This window comes from Rattus norvegicus, chromosome 7, assembly GCF_021556685.1.
Source record: "Rattus norvegicus strain SHRSP/BbbUtx chromosome 7, alternate assembly SHRSP_T2T, whole genome shotgun sequence".
NCBI lineage: Eukaryota > Metazoa > Chordata > Mammalia > Rodentia > Muridae > Rattus > Rattus norvegicus.
The window spans coordinates 57,423,685-57,444,160 of NC_141540.1; the positions used below are offsets into that span (position 1 = coordinate 57,423,685).

At 38.7% G+C, this 20,476-nt stretch overlaps 1 protein-coding gene across 8 annotated transcripts in view; it reads left to right on the forward strand.

Annotated features, from left to right (window-relative positions):
- Kcnc2 (potassium voltage-gated channel subfamily C member 2) overlaps nt 1-20,476 on the forward strand; it is a 184,458-nt gene that overhangs the window by 14,232 nt on the left and 149,750 nt on the right.

Below are 20,476 nucleotides of genomic sequence, written 5' to 3' on the forward strand. Positions count from 1 at the left end.
TGATTAAAACGGAAGTTACTTAGAAAGGTTCAGAACAGGGAAACAGAATGAGGAAAAAAATAAAAGCATGGCTCATAGGGTTAAAGCTGGAAGAAGGTGGTGACATCAGGTCAAGGAATTCTTCCCAATGCATGTGCACACTACTTCCTTGTCTAGGAAACCTCTGTCCATTTTCTTTGGTTCCAAACTGAGCTCATATTCCATAACTCCTCAGATCCCGTGACTTTTCAAACTCCCAGATATTCTGTTTCCGACTTTACTATGAAAATACAGCTTGATTCAAGTGACAGCTATTTTTATTTTTTCATCCTAGAATACAAGAACCATGTTCTCCCCTTTTCCACAGGCACACCACCATTCCTACAGCCTGGAACAGCCTACCATCCTCTTGGTTTCATCTTTTAACATCTTGCAAGCCTTACTCCTCCTCATGTCTCAAGCGTTGCTCAACACTGTTGTGTATTTGTCCAAGCTTCCATTTCTCTTTACAGACACTGTATTCTAGCACTTGACCAACTGAACAGATTTCCTAGGACTGCCGTTACAAACCACCATCAAACCAATGACATAGTGACTTACTCTTTTTTTTCAGTTTGGGACAGAGTGTCTGGAGTCTGGAAATCACCAATTTTAGCTTCTTCTGGAGGGTCTGAAGGACAGTCAAATCCCTGCTGGTGTCTGATGGTTGGTCAGCAGGTCTGGGCTATGCCCCCAGCCATGGATACATTACTCCAAGTATTTTCTTGCCCTCTGCTCACGAGCTCTCTGAACCAGTCTCATTTCTTTTCTGGTGAATATCGCAATCAGTGGAGTATATCTCCAGTTTAATTTTATTGATTATATATTCAAAAATGCTTCATTTCAGAAAAAGTCACGTTATGATCTTTGTTGTACACATGAACTTGAGGGTCATTATTCAACAGTTCTCTCATTTTTCTGTTTTTTTTTTTGTTGTTGTTATTTCTTATAGCACCCAAGGAATCTTTCTTTTATTTTTATTTTCCTTCTGTTTAAAAAATTGAGCCAGAGATCTCCCTCTGCAGCCATTGCTAGTCTAGAGTGTATTATGTAGTCCAGGCTAACCCTGAGCTGGCAGCAGTCCTCTTCCCTCGTCCTCTGTAGCTCTGGGTTACAGATGTGAGCCATTGCAACGAATGTCCTTCTTATTTTCTTTTGCCCCCTTCCATATTATGTCATATTCTAATGCTGAAATGTCTTTGAGATCTTCTGAAGATAGTACTTTTAGGGAATTAAAAAAGACTTCTCTTTCATCTCTGGCATTAATCTAGCCTCTTTCTGAACATTATTTTTCTGTTAACCTTCTTGTATTTTAAATGATTGATTCTCTTCAAGTATCGCTTTCTCTGAAGGGGGCTGGGAATAATGGTAGCACAGTGCCTGTGTGGAAACAGATGATCCTGCTGAAGCATGCCTTTAAGGTGGGGTGTGTAAGCAGGTGAATGAGCCTAAGGTTCCAGCAACAGTCTAAGAAAGTAAGGGTTATTTGGGGACAAAATTTGACTTTTCCTTTTCTCCATGTACTTGGAGGAAATCTGTGGTAGTGTGAGTTTTCTCTACTTTCCTCTGTCGCTCCAGCCTATTAATGGAGGGGTAGATGTCCTTTATTCAAGGACTTGGTTTCTGTAGGCAGTCACTAAAGTAGTGGGGCAATCCTGAACCATCACTCTACCTCCAGCTCCCCTACTAGATCTGTGGCATCTGAATTTCAATTTCCTCTGGATTTCACTGGGGAGAAAAATGACTAATCCTAAGAAATACTCTCAAAGCTGAAGAGATTGGCTCAGTGGGTAAGAGCTTTTGATAGATACACATGAAGACCAGAGTTCTGTTTCCACATCTCAAATGAAAAAACTGAAGTGGCCCTGTGGGCATCTGTAACTCAAGTGCTGTGGACTTGCTCCATCAGCCTGACTCTGTGTTCACTGAGAGACGCTGTCTCCAGAGAGTTAGGGGAGAGTGATAGAACAGGATCCCCAAAGTCCTCCTCTGGCTTCTACAGGCATGCATGTGCTTGCTCTGACTCTTACGTGTTCTCTGTCTCTCTGTCTCTCTGTCTCTCTGTCTCTCTGTCTCTCTGTCTCTCTGTCTCTCTCTCTCTCTCTCTCTCACACACACACACACACACACACACACACACGCACACTATACTCTTTATTCAAATTTTATCTCCACTAATTAAATCCTATTTCTCCATATCTAAATATTTTTGGCCAACAAACAACTTCTTTTTTTCTGATTTTAATCCTTGTGTTTTTGTCAACATTTTAAATGAGATTTGGATAAGGAGTGAGGTACTTGAACTAGAATTAGATTGTAGTTGTGTATCTGAGTATCATGTAGCCAAGAAGGGAAGTACTGTGGAGTAAATAGTTAAGGCAACCCATCTTTGTGAGACTGTTGCAGTGTTCAGTTCCACAAACTCGGATGGATGGCCTACTAGGCACCTTTTGTTTCTTAGTTCTAGATTTGTATAACATTATGTGCTGAATGCTATCTCCAATTGTAACATACCATTAAGGGTTAAGTGTTTATGAAATGCAGTATAACAGATGAAAATTGGTATACATATGTAGGTCACTAATTGCTTAATGTCTGAATTGCTGGTCACTGAATGTTAGGCCTGGGGCATTGCTTTATATGGCTGTAGATTATATAAACACGATATTCTTAGGCTATAGTATATTCATAAAAGCTTCCTTTCCTTAGTTGTAGACTCACCTTAGTTCACTGTAACTTATTTACTTTATAAATGCTTTAGTTTTTAAGCTTTTAATTCTTTGTAATGAACATGAAGCTTAGTACACAGATATACTTTGAAGCTGTACAACATTTGTTTCTTATGAACTGATTCTGTAAGCATGTTTCTATTTTTATTCTTTCTTTTTATTATTATTTTATTTATTAACATTCCAAATGTTGTCCCCCCTTTCCCAGGCTCCCTTCTGCAAACCCTCCAGCATATCCCCCATTTGCCCCTAAGAAGGTGCTCCCTCACCCACCCATCCAGTCCTGCCTCATCTCTCTAGCATCCTTCTTCTCTGGGGCAACAAGCCTCCATAGGACTAAGCCCTTCCCCTCCTACTGAGGCAGTCGTCTACTATGTACTATTAGGAATCATGGAGTGACTCATGTATACTCTTTGGTTGGTGGTTTAGTCCTTGGGAGCTCTGAGAGGCTCAGTTAGTTGATATTGTTCTTCCTATGGGGTTGCAATCTCCTTTAGCTCCTTCAAGTCTTCCCTTAACTTTTCCCTTGGGATGCCCAGGCTTGGTCTGAAGGTTGGCTGTGAGTCTCAGCATCTGTCTTAGTCAGGTTCTGGCAGAGCCTCTCAGGGGACAGCTATACAAGGCTCCTCTCTACAAGCACATCTTGGTACCAGCAATAATGTCAGGGTTTGTATCTGCAGATGAGATGGATCCCAAGGTGGGGTGATCGCTGGATGGCCTTTCCTTCAGTCTCTACCCTATTTTGGGCCCCTGCATTTCTTTTAGATGGGAACAGTTCTGGGTTAAAGAATTTGAGATGGGTGGATGGTCCCATTCCTTCAACTGTGGACCATGGTCTATCTGCCGGAGGTGGTCTCTTCAGGTTCTATCTCCACACTGTTGGGTATTTCAGCTAAGGTCATTTCCATTAAGCATTTTTACTTTGTAGATGTTTTTGTTAGTGACTGAGACACAGACGTGTTAATGAGCCTAGGTCTACACAGGCCCTGGATCATAAGTATCTCCATTCTCCACCCATGCCTTTTGTTTCACAGAGAGATCTACCTAGGGAGCCACACACACATGGAACTGTTATCTCTGAAGATGTTTTATGGTTAACTATACGTTCATCCTAGAAGCCGTGCATTCAATTAAAATATGAGAAAAATTATAGTAGAGCACATGCCTGACTAAGGAACACAACTGTTGTCATTGTCATCATGGTTATGTGAATATATTACTGTTTGCTTAACTAATGTTACCACAAGCACTAAATGCATTATGCCACCACGTTATGATGGCTATGTTAATAGTAGGTGATGGGAATTTTCATCTTCCCTTTCATCTCATAGTCACACCACAGTATATAGGTTCTTTATTATTATTATTATTATTATTATTATTATTATTAATTAACATTCCATATGTGCCACACAATGACATCTACCCATCGATTTCTTGTCCTCACTAGTTATGGAGTTGTGTGGCAGATGCTCTTGAATCCTTTTTGTTTTGGTTTTCCCCAGACTTATGAATAGTAGGTGATAATTTTCCTGGTAGGTTTTTTTGAAAATAGCAATTACATATGTTTATGGCACATAATATAATGTTTTTGATATATATTTGTAATGTGGAATGATTAAATCAGGCATATTAACAAATAGCGTATCATGTACCTATTTTTTTTAATTTGGAGTGAAAGCATTTAAAATCCACTCATTTAGCAATTTTTGAAATATAATATGAATTATTTATCGCAACCACCATACTGTGCAGTGGATCACTAAAGCTTATTGTCCTCAGCAGGATTTTATCACTGTCTGAATAACTTGGTGATTCCCTTGCCTACGAGGCTACATTCCTCTCTGATTCTTTCCCATAAAGGCAATATTTCTTTTTCTCTTTTTAGCTCATATTTCCCCCATGTTTTGATCTACTCTTATCTCCAATACTTAATCCAAATGAGAAGTTTCAAAACCCATGTATAGAGTATGATTTAAATTCCTGTTAGATTAACATTTAAACATTTTCCGAAAATTACCATTTAGACCAAGTAATACATTAATTTGTCACCTACCTACTGAGAATACATTTGTAAGAACCGTGAACTTTGATCACTCAGCAGATGCTGGTGAGTCTCTGCAGAAATCGTGCCCTTAAGTTGAAGGGATGTTTACATATTAGTGCGCTTTAATTTTACCAGAGAGCCAATGCCAGTGGGAGTGACTGTCAAGTCCTCATTAGGCAGAGATGCAACTGCCTAACAGTGACAGATGACATTGGTTGTCCTGCTAAGTCCAGGAAGTAAGACCTTTGCTGAAGGATACTGTATCCTCAGGAAGGATGTTGAAAAATGGACATTGTGTTAGCAATGAAATCAGACAAGGAGAGAAAGCAAGAAATGATTCTCATTTAACACATTCTTATTACTTTGCTTCATTTAGTAAATTAGGAAAATTAGGAAGATCCAATGCTGACCCCCCTCCCCACATGTAATCAGGAATACATTTTATCAGATCAATGAAGGAAAGAATAATTATATTTAAAATACAATTATATACAATTATGCCTAGATATCCCAACTGAGCTGAGACAGTGTCAGGATTGTTTAAGGCACTAAGGAGACAAAAAGATCACTGTGGGAATGATGAAAGTCTGTTTTAAGACCTTACTCTGTTTAAGGAAAATCATGATCATGTGGTTTTAAAACTAAACAGTTCTGTGGTTTATATTCTTCAACAAAAGTGCTATTAAGTCAGAAAAGTAGGATCCTTACAAAAACACATTGAAATAATGTTGGCTAGGTAAAGGAGACACATAGCTTTCTGTTCAAAGACATTTAGAAACTTACCACATTTTTCCCTGAGATTATGTAGCCTTAAAGACATACAGTAGACTTGTGTGTGTGTGTGTGTGTGTGTGTGTGTGTGTGTGTGTGTGTGTGTGTGTTTGTATGTATGGGTGTGTAGAGTGTGTATGTGTGCATGTGTTTGTGAGTGATCATGTATCGGTGCATTGTGAGTATTATGTATGCACACACGGGTGTAGGCTACCAGTTGACTTTAACAGCCATTCTTCGGGATCTACCCAGGTTATTTGAGGAAGGGTATTTCACCAAGACCCTGGGCTCACCAAGTAAACTAGGCTGGCCGGCTAAGCAATCCCAGGTTTCCTATTGTCTCTACTTGCCCTTTCCTGGAATTATACTGTGTCACCCCTGCCAGCTTTTCATTTATGTGCTGGGAATCAAACATTTGTTTTCGTGCACTTTATTGAGTGAGCTATCTCTTCAGCTCGGTAAATTTTGAATCTAACAGTTTTGTAGTTAGGAATACTACATCTCTGCATTTTTATCAGATATGGTTTTAGGTTTCAAAAGGGATTTCAGACTTGACTTCACACAGAGGTTCTTCATGTTTACTGTAAACATTCTTAAATAATTCTGTTCAATTATTACTCTGAAAGGTACCTTGCATGACTATTTAGTCATGGGGTTATATAAGTAAACAACTAATTCTATTACATTACCCATGTCAATAGTAATCTTACTGTGCTCTTTTCAAAAATGTCATTTTTATTATTTTTAGTTATATATATATATATATATATATATATATATATATGTGTGTGTGTGTGTGTGTGTGTGTGTGTGTGTGTGTGTGTATCTGAGTGGCATGTACCCGTGAATGCATGGTCCCATGGGTCCAGAAGGGAGTACCAGATCACTTGGGACAGGAGTATGGGTAGTTGTGAGCTGCCATGTGGGCACTATGAACTGAATTTGGGTCCACTATAAAAGCAGCAACTGTTCTTAACTGTTGAGCCATATATCCAACCCCCCCATACTATTCAACTATTTAAGCATATTGGCTTGGTTTTTGTGTGCATAGTATATGTTTTAGCCTATATATTACCTGTTTTTGTTATTGTTATGTGATTATAATTTGTCTAGTTTGAAATTATGCATGCACTTTCTTCATGCACTCTGGGTAAGATGTCTTACCTCCAGCTTGATTTGGGTCCTCTGTGCCTCCGTCTGGCTCTCAGTGGGCTATTTGCAAGGGGACTGTCCTCTGTAGCCATAGTAGATTGTGTCATTTCAAGTTCCTCTTGACTCAGTAAACAGCAAGAAAGTGATGGAAGGAATCCAAGGAGATTAAGACTTAAGACAAAGGCAGGAGCGAAGAGTACAGTCTAAGCTACAAATGGGCTAGTTTGGTAAATAAGCCTTTGAATATACTCCAATGTTTTAAGCAATGGTGATAGCCAGTTGAGGGCATGCAATTCCCTTGAAGTGTTCTTTGACACAATAGCTCTGAGGCTCACCTCCTCCCTCACAATGCATGTTGTGTGTTCAGGCCTCTGAGGAATCTTCAAAACAAAAAAGTGAAGAGATTGTCTTTCTTCTGAACACGCAGATTAGCGGGAAGCTTTTGGCACCTTTCCTGTTTTTCAGGCTCCTCACTATCTCCCTATGTATGCGGGATGAATTCATGATCCTTTCTGCCTCTGCGTCTTGCTTTAGCCTCTATGTTTATGTTCAGGGATCTCAACCATGAGTCACCACATTTGGCCTGGCCTTATGACATATTTTAAAGGAGAAATCAATTATTTATCTAGGTGTGTGTGTGTGTGTGTGTGTGTGTGTGTGTGCGTGTGTGTGTATGTGTGTGTGTGCTGTATGTACATGTGTGTATAGACTTTAGATTGGCATTCGATGACTCCTTCAATCACTCACTAAACTTGAAGCTCACCAGTTCAGCTAAACTGGTTGACCAGTGAGCTCCAGAGACCACCCCATCTCCCTCTTCTAGCACTGTGCCTCTCTACCTATCTGTGTTTTAGACAGATGTGAAGAATCTGCATTCAGATCCTCATGTTCAGTGAGTGGCACTGCCTACTGAACCATCTTACCAGCTCTGAATTGTAAAGGCCTTTGCTCTAAAGCCATAAATCATTTTAAACATATCTAAGAAATAGAAGTGGCACCTATGATTTTCCTTCTCCCAACTACAGGACAGGAATGGAGAGATTGCAGTTTTATGAAATGATGTAGTTCACTGTATGCCTTTGAGTTTGGTGAGTCGAGACAATATCTAAAAGCCTTGATTATATAACCGTTATATACTCAGAGATGAAGAACTGAGAAAAAAATCCAACATGAATATCACATGTCCTACTATGAACTAATACCAGTCCTTCTTTCCTTAGTGAGCTCAAGTAGCGAAATGTTGTAAGCTGAAATTTCATCCAAATCTTGCATTCTCATTTTTCTTAGGAATTAATTATAGGAAATATATTAGATCTGAGGAAAACAATTTTTTACTAAGTCTTCCTTGGAAAATATATGAGTAGCAGAATTATCTTAAAATAATAATTTTAATTTCAAACAGAAAGAGATAATAGTTTTATGTAAATTACAACAGTCCAGTTGTTTGCATGGTGTGGATTCAGTCGAGTGGAGGTTGCAAACATTCAGAACAATAATTGCATCTGTAAGTGAATATGTGAGGACAGCATGTTCTTGTCATTCATTCCTAAAAATTGCAACACTAAAGAAATTTACACTTCACGTAAACTGTAATAGTTACTTCAAGTACTATATAGATGACTTAGAGTAAGCAGTTGGTGGGTGTAGGTTACATGCAAATACAGCTTTGTCATGCAAAAAGCATGAATTTCCATGACTTTTGATGTCCATGGTGTCCTGGGACAAATCTCTCCTGGTTAAGGAAGGAACCTGTTCTATTGGGAAAACTTTTAGGACAATATAGAAACACAGAAGTCTGTTTTCTAAAAATGTGGTCTTACCAAGGCCAATTTTTCTTGTGTGTCAATGTCCCTAAAGAAATATGTGGTAAATAAATGCTAGGTATTTGTTTTATGAGTTATAGTATGTAAAGTTGAATCAAAACATCTGATATCACTTCCTTTTGTCCTATTGGTTATGTATGTCTGAATATATACTAACTTTATAAAGTGCTTATATTAGTTTTATTTTTTATGTATATGTATATTGGTGTTTTGCCTGCCTGTCTGTCTGTCTGTGCACTTTATGTGTTCCCAGTGCTGGCAGAAGTGAGAGGAGGGCATTGGATTCACTTAGAATGGAATTACAGACAGTTGTCAGTTGTAATGTAGGTGGTGGAATTTGGATCTGGGTCTTCTGGAAGGGTAGCCAGTGCTCTTAACCACTGAACTGAATCATCCTTCCAGCCCCTAAGGTAATAGCTTTAAAAGATGAAAATGCAGAAGCCTTTGCAGTGGAAGCTCATGACACCGAAGACAGAACAATTCACGGCATCTATTGGCCCTCTTCTGTTTTCAAAGGAGCTCTGAGTTCCTCCGGTTTCTGACCTCTGATGTCTAAGCTCGAAGGTGCGCCATTGAGAGAGAAAGCATCAGAGAGAAAAATTAAGCACCCAAATCGATTTTACTTTTTTTTTTCAGGAACCAGACATTTATTGAGTTCCATGTCCATTAAGTGTTATTGTTGCTAGAGACTATTGATGCTGGCTCTGAAGAAATCCAAAGTCCAGTTGGGCATGGGGGTGGGAAGTAGGCTGCAGCAGATGGGTGAACAGAGCATTATATATTTCAATCAGTCCAAGAGGGAGATTCATAAGTTATGTAAGGGCACATGGAATAAGTACCCTCACCCTGAACTAAAAACAATCAAAAGGGATTCTTTGAGAGGGTGACCTGAGCGGGGTCTTAAAAGTCATGCTCTGGGTAAGGAGGGGCAGAGTAAGAGGAAAGATGATCCCAAGAAAGGGGACATCAGGCATGCCTTGTGTCTATGAGTTCTCCACAAGTCAATAATTTTAGCTGCAGCATGTAGAGGCTTAGGGTATGTGGTGTGTGAAGAGCTTAGTGTTTTTCTTTTTTTAAAAATTAATTAACTAATTAATGAACTAAATTACATCCTGACTGCAGTTTCTCCTCCCTCATCTCTACTCCTCCCCATCTTCCTCTCGTTCATTTCTCCTCCTTTTCTCTTCAGAAAAGTGTAGGTCTCTCATGGGTATCAACCAGCTTTGGCTTATCAAGTTGCACTAAGATATCATCTCCCATTAAGGCTAGAAGAGGCAGCTCAGTAATGGAAAAGAGTCTCAAAGCCAGGTGACAGAGTCAGAAACAGCCCTTGTGCCTGCTGGTACACAATTGTTACATATGTGCAGAGGGCCCAGGCCAGTCCCATGCATGTTCTCTGGTTGGTAGTTCAATCTCTGTGAGCCCCTATGGGCCAAGGTTAGTAGGCTGTCTTGTAGTGTTCCTGATCTCTCTGGCTCCTACAATCCTTCCTTCTCCTATTTTGCAGGATTCCCCAAGCTCTGCTTAATATTTGGCTGACGGTTTCTGAATCTGTTTCCATCAATTGTTGTGTGATGAGAGTTATTCTAGGCTCATAGCAGCTTTATTCATAATGGCCAGAAACTGGAAATAACTTAGATATCCCTCCACTGAAGAATGCATAAAGAAAATGTAGCACATTTATACCTGTGGAGTATTACTCAGCTATTAAAGATAGTGACATCATGAGATTTGTAGACAGTTGAATGGAACTAGAAAAAAATCATCCTGAGTGATGTTAGACCAGAAAGAAAACCCTAATATATGTACTCATTTATAAGTAGATACTAGTCATAGACTAAAGAATAACCATACTACAATTCATAGACCCAAAGAAGCTAAATAACAAGGACCCAAGGGGAGATGTCTGGATCTCACTGAAGGGGGAAAAATAATAGTCAAAGTGGGTGGATGGGGGAGGAGACTGAATAGGGATGGGAGAAAGGGTGGGGATGGGAACAGGAAGGATCATGTGGGAGATTTCAGAGGGAATCTATGAAGTTAACCCTAGGTTAGACTCTTAGCAGTAGAAGATATGGAGGAGCCTGAACGAGCTATCTCCTTTAACCAGGCAACACTACCAATGAAAGGATTGGGGTACCAACCCAGCCACCAAACCTACAACCTACAATTTTTCCTGCCTACAAGATGTGCAGAGGTACAGATAGAGCAGAAAATGAGAGAATGGCTAAGAAATGACTGATTTAGCTCAAGACCCATGCCATGAGAGGGAGCTCACCCCTGACACGGTTAATGCTATTCTGCTATACTTGCAGACAGTGATTTTCTTAAAATGCTCTAGACACCAGCTATTTCAAGAATTCCAGAACGAGCTCTCAAAGAAGCCTAAGGAAAACTTCCCAAAGTATAGAGTTTTTAGAACATTATGTTACATAACTCCACTGCAGGTATACCTCAGATGGTTCTTACTGGAATTTTAATGGGTAGAATAGCCACAGTAACACAGGAAGAGTGATGGTGCATTCATTTAGCAGGAGCAAAAACTTATAGGACTAAGGTTGTTTTGCACCTCTATAACAGAATACTAAAAAGTGGATAATTTATAAAGAACAGCCATTTATTAGCCTGTGGTTCCTGGTGTTAGAAAGTGCAAGGTCAAGGAACCAACCAGCATCTAGTAACAGCTTTCTTGTGTTTCTTCCATGGCCTACTAGAAAAGAGAAGAAAAAAAAGGGGTGGGGGAGAATACAAGACACGGAAGATTGTTTATAAAACTTCATTCCTGCTGTGGTTAATACATTCTTAAGAGAGGCCATTAATCCATCAGAGTGTTGTCCCCATGACCCAAATTACTCCTCTCTTGTCATCACCTCTCAACACCTCAGCATTAGAGATCATGTTTACAAAATATGAACATTGAGAACAATATTCAAGCCATAACATTACAATAGCGTTTATCTTAACATATAGAAATTGATTAACTATGCAGAGGAATAATCACATAACAGTAACAATACTATTATCGACACGGTTTGGAGATGTCTAATTCCATTGTCTGTTACTTTATTAAATATACCATTTGTCATTATTCCTATAAAGAGTTGCAACTTCAATCCCATTTCAACCCATGATTACACTTTTTCTCCTCTGAGACAATATAGCAGATTTTGAATCAGTGGTTATCAGCCTTCTTAATGTGTTACCCTTTAATACAGTTCAGTTCTTTGAGTGGTGGTGATGCCCAACCATAAAATCATTTAGTTTTTATTTTATAACTGTAATTTTATTAGTGTTATGAGTTGTAGTGAAAATATCTGTTATGCAGAGTATCTGATATGTTGATTCCCCAAAGGGGTTGTGAGCCACAGGTTGCGAACAACTGTTTTAAGGCATTTCCCAGGTAGAATTTACTCTTTCCATTCTTTTTCTGCCTTCCATTCTTACTTTGATACATCTACCCTTCTACTCTAAACTCTAAATCCTTTGATACACTGTCTGTATTCACAGGTCCATTAAAGGTTGCTTACATACTAAAAATTTCCAATAAAGTTATCACTGGGTACAGTCATGCTCAACCTTCACTTTGAGTTATGAGGTGAGATCTGTGACCACAGTTATTTACTCTCTGTTGCTGCAAAGCCACAGACATTTATGGGGACATATAGATTCTCCTCAGTCAATACATCATTACAGCCCTGGATGCATATTTTGTTTATACTTTTTTTTTCTTTTTTTCGGAGCTGGGGACCGAACCCAGGGCCTTGTGCTTGCTAGGCAAGCGCTCTACCACTGAGCTAAATCCCCAACCCCCTTGTTTATACTTTTGTCAGGTACTGTACGATAATTAAGAGAGAGAGGGACCATTGTACTCTGTATCCCTTATCTTCCTTTCCTTCAAGAGAGAAGGACTGTATGACAGTATCTTTTTATCAAGAATTGGAATGTTTAAAGTCTGGGGAAATTTAGACCTGATTTCTCATGGCAGCTTTATCAATTAAGTGTATGACTCCAAAGAAGTTTCAACTTTCATTGCTGGAAAAGGAGCTGTAGTAAGTGATGGAGAATATATATAATATATTGTATTATACATATATATATACATTATATATAAGGATATTTACTACATATATATATATATATATATATTACACACAGACACACACAGACACACACACACACACACACACACATATGGATATTTATGGAAGGAGTGAAAACAAGTCATGATTATCAAAGAACCCACAGCAATGGAAGCTTTCCCTGATTCTTGAATGGGACGAGTGTGGCTTGGACTGGAAATGTGAATGATGTTGGAAATCTTGTGAATGGCAAGATAAAATGTGGGAGATTGGAGCAGCAATGAGTATGCAGTTCTTCAGGAAGCCGCTCATGTTGAATAAACACAGCGCTCCGTGAATCTGAGGCAGAGAATGTAAAGGAGAGATGAGATTGTAGATAGATGGGGATCATGTGGTAAGCCATGCTCAGGCATCTGGGCTTATCCTAAGAGCAATGAGAAGTTAGTGAAGGGATTGCTACATACAATGAGTGACAGAGAGACAGTAAGGTGTAGACGTACCATTGGCTTGACTTTACAGAGGAGAGAAAGGAAGCAAAAGAGCAAAGTGGAGCAATGAGTTAAATAGGCATCGTAGGAATTTAAATGCTGCCATTTGACTGTAGTAGCACACTTCCCTGCAGGCCTAAGTACTGTACAAATTTGGCTTCTATAGAAGTGTGCACTGTGATCAGCAAGCTCAAGCAAGTTCCAGTACTTATAAGCAAAGCAACTGTTACTAACTAGACAATTTAAAATTAGCTTTTATTTATTAATTTACAAAAATGTATTAAGCTTTCAATTTCCACTGGTCAAGGAAATATTCTCAAATGAGAATATTATTTGCTTAGACTTTATATTTTAGGGCAAAGAGATTTCCATTGTAATCTTGTAAGACATAATCATAGAGAATCAATATTTCAGTCATTTTTTGTGGAGACAAGGAAAAAATAGCATTTGGGTGGGTTTGAAAAGAGTCACAATCATAGTACTAAGATTGTTAAAGGATCCTGGTAGTAATTCAAAATTTTGTGAAATTCTGTGAACATTCCAAAGATAATATTTGTTTTATCTATGGAACTCAATCCTATTTATAAGTTGTCTAATTCACACCTGAATCTAACAGATGATTGCATGAATGAGGAGCAGGTTTTTTTGTTTTTTTTTGGATTAGATTTTGAAATGAAAACTCAACTTTATTATGATAGTTTTCTTTTATGATAAATCATTAATTTTTTAAAAAAATTAGGCTGTAGAGTTGCATATTTGTTTAGCAAAAAAATTTCAAATTTTGTTTTGCACTAATAAATTTGCACCATATTACAGTGATACGATGACAGAAAATTCTGGAATCCCTTTCTCAGTTAGTATACTCTGGTTTCTGTGTATCTGTTATGCAAATGTTTCCTTAGTGGGGTCACTGTTAGGTTCTTCTCAAGTATAAACACTATGACAGATTAGTGATCAGATTACAAGTCCCTCTAATAAGGGGCAGTGTTAAGGAGAAAGTAGAGAGACTGGTCCTTTGAAGGACAGAGGTTGGGATGATGATGAAGGCATTGTTTCAAGTGCTTAATGGTTCAGCTCATCTTTCTTCATTCAGTTCCTGTCCTCAGCATCCACTACGGTTTAAATAACAGATGACCTTGCGGACTCTTGTCTTTAACTCCAAAATCCGAAAAGATCTGGAAATAGCATTTTTCTGGGGGGTAACTGATTTGAAGCAAGTCTTGTCTTGGAATGAGGTGAAGCTATTTATAGTCTTTATGTATCCCTCTTAGGGTGAATGCTTTCATTGCTGCAGAAATATTAATGTGCTTGATTATGGGGTGCTTCCCCCACCCTGCTGGAGGCATTACGTAACACATACTAAGCATTCCATGTTACCTTTCTGTGATCTAAAGTGTTGAAAAATTGGAAACACATCTGGCCCCAAAGGTTTTGAAAAAGGCACCGAAGACCCTAGAAAAGCTGTTCAGTACTCCACAAGAGGCAGGCAGTTTTCTCATCTGAGAAACAAACAAGCAAACAACAAACAAATACACCCCAAATGTGATAGCAGTAGTTAGTAATTAAAGGACTCATGGCCTGTGCTACGTTTAGCACTGTGCTTCCCATGTGAATTATTCATTCCTGTGACCCTGTAATGTCCACACTTGTATATCTGGTAACCGTGGAGAAGGGCTTAGATCTGTATCTTTGGGGAATCATCGAACCCACAGCTTTTACCCTTACACCTTATTAGCCTCCTCCCAGAAGAAAGTTTCCCAAAATGTTACTGTGAGAACCAAACCTGTTTAGTTTAACAGTGAGTCACGAATGTCATGAGATGACCTTACTTGTACACAAACCCTACGTAAGAGAGGCTTCATAAAGAGCTTAACAGCAACTACTCATGGACCATTTTGAAGTTCTAGTAAGTGTCAGAATTTAATTACACAGAATTAACAAAGCCGATGTGGTCTGCCCCCTGGAACTTGTAGAATTAGAGTAAAAAAAATGAGTGTGATACTACTGAAACAATTATTGTTTAAAAAGTTAAGGTGCACATGCACACGAATTAACACCCAAACTTTTGATTATTTAATACATGTTTATTAAATGACAGAGGTAAAACAAACTTCTGGAAGTCTTACTTTAGCTCTGGCTTGAAATGACAAGGGACACTGTTGCCTGTAACACAAGTGATTACTTCACACCTGTCAACTATGAGCCACCAGGTATGCCATCTTGCTACTTTCTATGAAGGAGGGTTCCTTGACCCAAATTGGGAAGAGCTTTAATGAGGTCAGGTCTAGATTTACATTTTGGTGAGAACAGCCTTCAGTCCTCTAACGCTGTTTATCTTACGCTAACTTAGAATTCGTCTTAGTTAGGGAAAGGCAGCTCTTATAAAGGACAACATTTAATTGGGACTGCCTTACAGGTTCTGAGTTTAAGTCAATTATCATCAAGGCAGGAAGCGCAGCAGCATCCAGGCAGGCGTAGTGTGGGAGGAGCTGAGAGGTCTACATCTTCATCTAAAGGAAGCCAGGAGCAGACTGTCTTCAGGCAGCTTGGAGGAGGGTCTCAAAGCTCATCCCCACAGTGACACACTTCCTCCAACAAGACCACTCCTACTCCAACAAGGCCACACCTCCTAATAGCGCCACTCCCTGGGCCATGGGTATTCAAACCACTATAGAATTTTAACCATTTCCTACTGGTTTATCTCTTTGGGATAATAATGTGTTTTAGTTGCTTGTGTCATAATTATATATGAGTAGACACTCCGAAATGGAATAGATACTGATTTTACTTGTTTGTGCAGGAGACCCAAGCCACACCTCATTCTAACCCTAGCTCTCTGAGCATGTAACTGCATCTTAAAGTTCGTAGCTACCGAGACATCTATTGTGGAGACTGAAAGTACTATTTAAAATGGTGGTTACAAGTCGGCACCCACTTCATAACATCTTAGCCACTTTGGTATTCAAGGATGCTGTTCAGGTCTGAGAAATGACCTAGGATATCCCAGCTTGCTACCAGTTTCCATTCCTTGTCTAAATTATAAAGCCAGTTTGAAAATGTTGCACGAAACTTAACCGTAGTAAAAAAAATACATGTTAAAGAAATTAATATTCTCCTAAATGACTTTTTATTGATAGGAATAATAGCCCATTCTGAATTTAACCCATGAAACTCAGAAGATAGGGAGACGAGAATGCTCTGAAATAGATTGCAGTCATCCCTCTAAGCCTTCCCTTCATGCTTAGTGACAAGAAAGTACCAAGACAATTTGGCTGGTTAAGAAATTTATATATGAGCATACTATTATGGCACTGAGACAAAGGACATACTTTAAAACATATCTGAGTTTCAAAGCCTCAGAAATAATTAAATATTCAAATAACATGATGAATAGAGCAATAACGGCCTTTATGTGAGTTTTTGCATACTCAATTCAAATCTATTTTTTGCATCTTATGAAACTCTTTTATTATGATGAACTCTTTTGAAAATTCCTTTTAACTCCCGTTCCCTAAGTTCTACTTTAAAATGTTTATGTTTACAGAGTATATAATTATGTAGTGTGTTAACGAGGGAGACGGTGACACACATGGAGTCCCTGTGGGAAGAGAAATAGGTCTGGAATAAAATGGAAAGGAGTGTGCCCATGAGAAATGCCATACACGCTTGGTCCGTCTTTTCCCTGTCAGCCCGTAAGGGAGGGAGGGAATAGGGATGTGGAAATGGTGGTGGACAGCTTCAAATGTGAGGGAAAAGTGGTTCGTTTGTAGATCTCATTATTTCCCGTGTACAAGTTACAAACTAATTTCAACTGTGTCTGTGAGGTAGATGTCAGAGGCAGTGAACTTGATGGAATCCTTTTCATCATTCGTCAAGCTTTAGTGACATCTTATTCCAGACAGAGGGCCATGGAGGTAAACAAAAAAAAGTAGGGTCAAAAAATGTTAGCGTTAGAATAGACTCTAATTTAAATAGCAAGGTATATGGATAAAAAGCGCTTCGATTTTGTTTGATGAGAGGACAAATACAGATTGTAAAGTAAAATTTGCAAATAATTCATAGAGGTAAGCATGAAAACATGGTGATGATGTTGAAAGAAATGTTAGCTGATAAAGAATATGTGATTGGTATATAATGGTTCAGAATAGAATTAGGTCATACATATATCTATATCTATATCTATATCTATATCTATATCTATATCTATATCTATATCTATATCTATATCTATCTATATCTATATCTATATCTATATCTATATCTATATCATCTATATCTATATCTATCTATCTATATCTATATCTATATCTATATCTATATCATCTATAGATAGATATCTAGATATCTAGATATAGATGATATTGAACCTGATCATTAAATAGTCTCTTAGGGCTGGCATCTCAAAGGGTTTGTAATGACCAGCTTCACTTTCTCCAGCTATCTCTGCATCTTTGGCTGTAATAATGGTACCTTGTCAAAGTCAGCTCCCACCCTGCGGGGGTGGGAACCCCTAGACTGACGGTTTGCAGACATGAAGGGGGACAGCAGGCACACAGGGGTGGGCTGACTTGGGATGTTGTAGAATTGTGTCCTCTCAATTGCAGCCTGTCAGAAACGAAGGTTTGTCTCAGCTGAGGAATATTGCCTTATGTTCTAACCGAGGAGTGTGAAAGTCCAGCACATTCGAAGCTCCTAGTTTCCTGCATCCACCAGGAAATGCTTTGAGCACTTTAAATTCATGAGGTCTCAGCACTGAGGAGGTGACGCACCTGAAATTTCATAGGGAAGAAAGCCAATGAGCGAATGACCTGGTTGTTCCTTCTCAGTAGCTGGGAGATAAAGGTACTGAGTAAATACTGATGTGCTTTTGGTTTTAGCTTATCTTTGCTACAGAATCAAAAACTGAATACTCAAAAATTATGAATGAGTTATGTGATTTGAAGCTTATCCTTCTTATTGAGGAATATGACATTCATCTTTATTTTCTTTGCTTTCTCTCTCTCTCTCTCTCTCTCTCTGTGTGTGTGTGTGTGTGTGTGTGTGTGTGTGTGTGTGACAAATATGTGCAGATGTTCGAGGCCTACTTGTGAGAGCATGTTCTTTCCTTCTGTTGTGTGGGTGTGGTATATTGACTTCAGGCCATCAGGCTTGGTGGCAAGTGTTTCTACCCACCGACTCACCTCAACAGCCTGAAATTTAATTTTATTTAAAAAACAACAAACAATAGGCAATAAAGGTATTGTATTTTCTTATTATTTGTCTCAGTTGTAAAATCAAGGCAACATGGATTGATAGTAATCAATGATAAGTACACAATTATTAAATGACGGTCCATCTCCAGGAACTGTGTCCGTAGCAGCCTTAACAGTCCCTTCCTTGTCAGCCTAGCTGTGGTGGCTTAATAGGAATTAATGGCAGTTCTGTGACCGGGAAATATTATTTGGTAAAAGTGAAGAAATTTTGCAGAAGCAATTAAGAATCCTAATCAGTGGACCTTATATTAATCAAAGGGAGACTATGGAGGGTGGCTGGGAATTAATTAGGTGGATCCTCTAAAACTGTCTAGAGGTCAGACACAGACAAGGACAGGGAATTCTAAATACAGAGAGTCTCCTGCTGGTGTTGAAGTAATATGCTTCATGTAGTGAGAGACCTAGGTGGGTGCCATGAAGGAATGGCCTTTAGGAGCTGGAACATCCCTAAGCTCACAGCTGGACAGAAAACGAGCCACTTTACTTCTGGATCCTTGAGCAACAGAAGCCTCGCAAGAGTTAAGGAACTTAAAAGGACATTCCACAGCCTAAACAGGAATGCAGCCCAAAGAACAGGCATCATGCATGTACCTGTGAGGTGAAGAGCGGCTATTCTGTGGCAAGACTTCTAATCTCAGAAAGTCTGGGGTAATAGGTATGTGTTGTCCTCAAACTTGACATGATCATATGGGACATCTGTTGACAAACGTTATCATCAAAACAGTCTTGAAAAAGAATTTGTTTTATCGAGGCATACACGTCTCGTTGGTCCATACACATCAGGTTATGTTGATACTGGAAGAGAGCCATTTAATAGAATTTTGTAATAGACATTGTTTTCCTTAAAAAGAAATATTAACTTAAGGCTATTTGGTTTGTTGAAGACATTATAGCTTTTTGCCCTTCAACAGTGTGGTTTGAACTGTGTGACCTGTTTGCATGCGCATTGGAGTTTAAAGACTCTTCACTCAGGAAGCCTGGGTTTGGAAGTTTAGAATGAGTGTGCACAGTTCAGTCTTCCTTGTTGCATTCTGCCCAGCTGTGAGCATCTGGGGAGTGGGGTTTCTGCCTGGGCTGATCTTCTGTGTCCTGTTTGGCCTTTTGCACGAGTCTCTCAGCCCGTCCTTCGCACATGCTCCATTCTGTAAAATGAAAGGTGCTCATGCTTGCTTCAGCTCTTTTACAGGACTGCCCAAATCCCAGGAGACCAGCGGCTGGGAGGTAGCTCTGTGACATCAGGTTATTTCTAAGTCATCTTGCGTATCTTTGCCTTACTGTGTGCTTAGAGTTCTAGAGATGTCAGTTTGGAGAAAGAAGAAAGCAGTTGTGGGTTTTAAAAATCAAATTCATTCAAAAATTTTTTTTGATTGTTTATTTGTTTTACTGGAACACAAAGATGAAATGTTTGAAGAGTGTTCTCTCCCTACATTTTATTCTTAATACTCAGACTTCTGTCCACAGGCATCAGGAACCACTGATGATCATAGGAGACCAGAACATACCTATGAAAATTATACACTGAAATAGTTTTTTAAGTGTTCTTTTTAGTTTTAAAGGTACAGAAGGTTAACATTTTATGTTGCCACAGAATAAATGTATAAATCACATTAGGTTTGACTTCCATAGGAATTGAATGAAAAGTTTCCCTAGAGTATGATAGCTTTGTTATCCATCAATACTTTTGATTTAAGAAATTTTAAATGGGTCACTTTTGTACAGCAAACTGTCCTCTGACTCACATGGACCATGATTGGTGTCTTATTAGCTTTAATCATGTGTGCAGTCTCATTGGTTATTGATTCAACTAGAAACCAAGCTGTTTCAGCCTTATTTTATGATGGTCAATGAATGATTCATTCATTCATTAATGAATATTTTTTCTTTAGTGTTTATTGTGGACTTTTGTCTATGTGTAATCATGATTTTTGGGGGTGGGGATCATGATTTTTTTGAATATATGGATCTCAGACAAAGTCAATTTCAAATAGTTTTAGGTTTTAAAAAATGATTTAGCTCTCTCAATTTACTTTATTTCTATTAATCTCTAGGTTTCAGAAAGAAAGGCCACATGCAGAATATGAGTTGTTTATTAGAAAAGTGATTTTGACCAACACACA